Raw genomic sequence first — 5,919 nt, 5'->3', positions numbered from 1 at the left:
AATAATTTAACTTTAAGTTTTCCTTTGTTTAATGTAAAATTTGAATTTAAATTTTATTATTAAGATAGAAATAAAAAAAAGGTTAAACGCTAGTTCTTTTTCAAGTCAGTGTGAACTTATTTGAGCTAACATAGACATGGAAATATATATATTTTTTTTATATAATTTGTAAGGATCTTTAACCTTAAGTCGAAACACTTTTTACAAATATATAAAATATTTTTAAATACACTTTAGAAAACATAACAAACATTATAAACTGGATGAAATCAAAATAAAAAATAATTATAAGAAAACTATTGTCTTAAATATATATTAATAATAAAATCCTTTATATGACAAGATAACAAAGTAACTTAATAAGAAATATAGAATATCTAATTTTACAGATTAATTGCTGACCAAAATATTTTTCAAATAAATCTAATTTTTAATTTTTATGTTAAATTCTTATACATATTTTTAATATCAATGTATTTGAATAATTGATTATAATTATGTAAATTCTATAAAAATTAATTAGTTATTATCTTATTATTTTATAAAAAAAATAAAAATAATTTTTTACTTATATTTTTTTATCGGAAAATATGAATGTTGAAAATACTCTAAAACTTGTAATATGAGTATTGAATATAGTTAATAAGAAAAAAAGTTAATAAAATTCAAATTTAACAAAACTGAAATATAGTTAGAATTGTGTTTTATGACACCACCCCGCAAGATGGTCAGGTTCACTCGTGTATTGAATATGACTTTGTTTCTTTATTACATGTCATTTGTCCTTTTAATGTATATATTTTAAAATTAATAATAATAATTAGTTTGTATGAAAAAACAATAAAATTTGTAATTAACTATATTAATAGTAAATTAATTTAATAAATTAATAATTTTAATTGTATTTTTTGTTCAATTCACTTTAAATAATGTAAATTAAATCGCAATTTATATATGCATCACAACTGCACACTCCCCGCTTACATCACATCTCACACTAGCATATTACTAATACTTGTAATGTATTAAATTAATTTAAATCATAACTTAACTCTTCCGGACATTTATTCAATCCTCCTTAACTTATCCGACACACAATCATACATTTTTAGCTATTATCAAAACCCAAAAGCTTAGAATTAGGGAAAGGATTGGACTAAGAGACACCAATACATATGGATGAAAACATAGTGCAAGTAGAAATATTTTAAAATTAAAATTTTGTTTAGTTTTACTATATGATAGTTTTCAAATATAAATTGTAAAGTATCCAATTAAAATATATGTTTAAACAAAGTTTAAAATAATACAAACCAAAGAGGGAAATGATAGAAGAGAAAATGTGGGGGAAAAGAAAAATAAACAGAAATAAAAAATATATATTAAGGATAAAATGGTCAATTTTTTTGAAAAAAGGTTAGTTTTATCAATTGTTTTTGGGCTAAGTTATTTTTTAAATAAGACCTATTTTCAGTATTATTTTATCAAATTTCCCTATTTGAGAGGTTCTATATGGTAATGAGTGGATAATTTCAGATCCGCTTTCTAGTTTTGTCCAATATTAAGTTTTTTTTTTAAATAAAATAAAATTATCAATAATTTAACTTTAAGTTTTTCTTTGTTTAATGTAAAATTTGAATTTAAATTTTATTATTAAGATAGAAATAAAAAAGGTTAAACGCTAGTTCTTCTTTTAAGTCAGTGTGAACTTATTTGAGCTAACATAGACATGGAAATATATATATATTTTTTTTATATAATTTGTAAGGATCTTTAACCTTAAGTCGAAACACTTTTTACAAATATATAAAATATTTTTAAATACACTTTAGAAAACATAACAAACATTATAAACTGGATGAAATCAAAATAAAAAATAATTATAAGAAAACTATTGTCTTAAATATATATTAATAATCAAATCCTTTATATGACAAGATAACAAAGTAACTTAATAAGAAATATAGAATATCTAATTTTACAGATTAATTGCTGAACAAAATATTTTTCAAATAAATCTAATTTTTAATTTTTATGTTAAATTCTTATATATATTTTTAATATCAATGTATTTGAATAATTGATTATAATTATGTAAATTCTATAAAAACTAATTAGTTATTATCTTATTATTTTATAAAAAAAATAAAAATAAATTTTTACTTATATTTTTTTATCGGAAAATATGAATGTTGAAAATACTCTAAAACTTGTAATATGAGTATTGAATATAGTTAATAAGAAAAAAAGTTAATAAAATTCAAATTTAACAAAACTGAAATATAGTTAGAATTGTGTTTTATGACACCACCCCGCAAGATGGTCAGGTTCACTCGTGTATTGAATATGACTTTGTTTCTTTATTACATGTCATTTGTCCTTTTAATGTATATATTTTAAATTTAATAATAATAATTAATTTGTATGAAAAAACAATAAAATTTGTAATTAACTATATTAATAGTAAATTAATTTAATAAATTAATAATTTTAATTGTATTTTTTGTTTAATTCACTTTAAATAATGTAAATTAAATCGCAATTTATATATGCATCACAACTGCACACTCCCCGCTTACATCACATCTCACACTAGCATATTACTAATACTTGTAATGTATTAAATTAATTTAAATCATAACTTAACTCTTCGGACATTTATTCAATCCTCCTTAACTTATCCGACACACAATCATACATTTTTAGCTATTATCAGAACCCAAAAGCTTAGAATTAGGGAAAGGATTGGACTAAGAGACACCAATACATATGGATGAAAACTTAGTGCAAGTAGAAATATTTTAAAATTAAAATTTTGTTTAGTTTTACTATATGATAGTTTTCAAATATAAATTGTAAAGTATCCAATTAAAATATATGTTTAAACAAAGTTTAAAATAATACAAACCAAAGAGGGAAATGATAGAAGAGAAAATGTGGGGGAAAAGAAAAATAAACAGAAATAAAAAATATATATTAAGGATAAAATGGTCAATTTTTTTGAAAAAAGGTTAGTTTTATCAATTGTTTTTGGGCTAAGTTATTTTTTAAATAAAACCTATTTTCAGTATTATTTTATCAAATTTCCCTATTTGAGAGGTTCTATATGGTAATGAGTGGATAATTTCGGATCCGCTTTCTAGTTTTGTCCAATATTAAGTTTTTTTTAAAATAAAATAAAATTATCAATAATTTAACTTTAAGTTTTCCTTTGTTTAATGTAAAAGTTGAATTTGAATTTTATTATTAAGATAGAAATAAAAAAGGTTAAACGCTAGTTCTTCTTTTAAGTCAGTGTGAACTTATTTGAGCTAACATAGACATGGAAATATATATATATATTTTTATATAATTTGTAAGGATCTTTAACCTTAAGTCGAAACACTTTTTACAAATATATAAAATATTTTTAAATACACTTTAGAAAACATAACAAACATTATAAACTGGATGAAATCAAAATAAAAAATAATTATAAGAAAACTATTGTCTTAAATATATATTAATAATCAAATCCTTTATATGACAAGATAACAAAGTAACTTAATAAGAAATATAGAATATCTAATTTTACAGATTAATTGCTGAACAAAATATTTTTCAAATAAATCTAATTTTTAATTTTTATGTTAAATTCTTATATATATTTTTAATATCAATGTATTTGAATAATTGATTATAATTATGTAAATTCTATAAAAACTAATTAGTTATTATCTTATTATTTCATAAACAAAATAAAAATAGATTTTTACTTATATTTTTTTAACGGAAAATATGAATGTTGAAAATACTCTAAAACTTGTAATATGAGTATTGAATATAGTTAATAAGAAAAAAAGTTAATAAAATTCAAATTTAACAAAACTGAAATAAAGTTAGAATTGTGTTTTATGACACCACCCCGCAAGATGGGCAGGTTCACTCGTGTATTGAATATGACTTTGTTTCTTTATTACATGTCATTTGTCCTTTTAATGTATATATTTTAAAATTAATAATAATAATTAGTTTGTTTGAAAAAACAATAAAATTTGTAATTAATGATATTAATAGTAAATTAATTTAATAAATTAATAATTTTAATTGTATTTTTGGTTTAATTCACTTTAAATAATGTAAATTAAATCGCAATTTATATATGCATCACAACTGCACACTCCCCGCTTACATCACATCTCACACTAGCATATTACTAATACTTGTAATGTATTAAATTAATTTAAATCATAACTTAACTCTTCCGGACATTTATTCAATCATCCTTAACTTATCCGACACACAATCATACGTTTTAAAATTAGGGAAAACCCAAAAGCTTAGAATTAGGGAAAGGATTGGACTAAGAGACACCAATACATATGGATGAAAACTTAGTGCAAGTAGAAATATTTTAAAATTAAAATTTTGTTTAGTTTTACTATATGATAGTTTTCAAATATAAATTATAATGTATCCAATTAAAATATATGTTTAAACAAAGTTTAAAATAATACAAACCAAAGAGGGAAATGATAGAAGAGAAAATGTGGGGGAAAAGAAAAATAAACAGAAATAAAAAATATATATTAAGGATAAAATGATCAATTTTTTTGAAAAAAGGTTAGTTTTATCAATTGTTTTTGGGCTAAGTTATTTTTTAAATAAGACCTATTTTCAGTGTTATTTTATCAAATTTCCCTATTTGAGAGGTTCTATACGGTAATGAGTGGATAATTTCGGATCCGCTTTCTAGTTTTGTCCAATATTAAGTTTTTTTTTTAAATAAAATAAAATTATCAATAATTTAACTTTAAGTTTTCCTTTGTTTAATGTAAAATTTGAATTTAAATTTTATTATTAAGATAGAAATAAAAAAAGGTTAAACGCTAGTTCTTCTTTCAAGTCAGTGTGAACTTATTTGAGCTAACATAGACATGGAAATATATATATTTTTTTTTATATAATTTGTAAGGATCTTTAACCTTAAGTCGAAACACTTTTTAAAAATATATAAAATATTTTTAAATACACTTTAGAAAACATAACAAACATTATAAACTGGATGAAATCAAAATAAAAAATAATTATAAGAAAACTATTGTCTTAAATATATATTAATAATCAAATCCTTTATATGACAAGATAACAAAGTAACTTAATAAGAAATATAGAATATCTAATTTTACAGATTAATTGCTGACCAAAATATTTTTCAAATAAATCTAATTTTTAATTTTTATGTTAAATTCTTATATTGTCTTAAATATATATTAATAATCAAATCCTTTATATGACAAGATAACAAAGTAACTTAATAAGAAATATAGAATATCTAATTTTACAGATTAATTGCTGACCAAAATATTTTTCAAATAAATCTAATTTTTAATTTTTATGTTAAATTCTTATATATATTTTTAATATCAATGTATTTGAATAATTGATTATAATTATGTAAATTCTATAAAAACTAATTAGTTATTATCTTATTATTTTATAAAAAAAATAAAAATAAATTTTTACTTATATTTTTTTATCGGAAAATATGAATGTTGAAAATACTCTAAAACTTGTAATATGAGTATTGAATATAGTTAATAAGAAAAAAAGTTAATAAAATTCAAATTTAACAAAACTGAAATATAGTTAGAATTGTGTTTTATGACACCACCCCGCAAGATGGTCAGGTTCACTCGTGTATTGAATATGACTTTGTTTCTTTATTACATGTCATTTGTCCTTTTAATGTATATATTTTAAAATTAATAATAATAATTAATTTGTATGAAAAAACAATAAAATTTGTAATTAACTATATTAATAGTAAATTAATTTAATAAATTAATAATTTTAATTGTATTTTTTGTTTAATTCACTTTAAATAATGTAAATTAAATCGCAATTTATATATGCATCACAACTGCACACTCCCCGCTT

This window comes from Impatiens glandulifera, chromosome 1 (assembly GCF_907164915.1).
Source record: "Impatiens glandulifera chromosome 1, dImpGla2.1, whole genome shotgun sequence".
Taxonomy (NCBI): domain Eukaryota; kingdom Viridiplantae; phylum Streptophyta; class Magnoliopsida; order Ericales; family Balsaminaceae; genus Impatiens; species Impatiens glandulifera.
Note: the sequence above shows the minus strand (reverse complement) of the source record.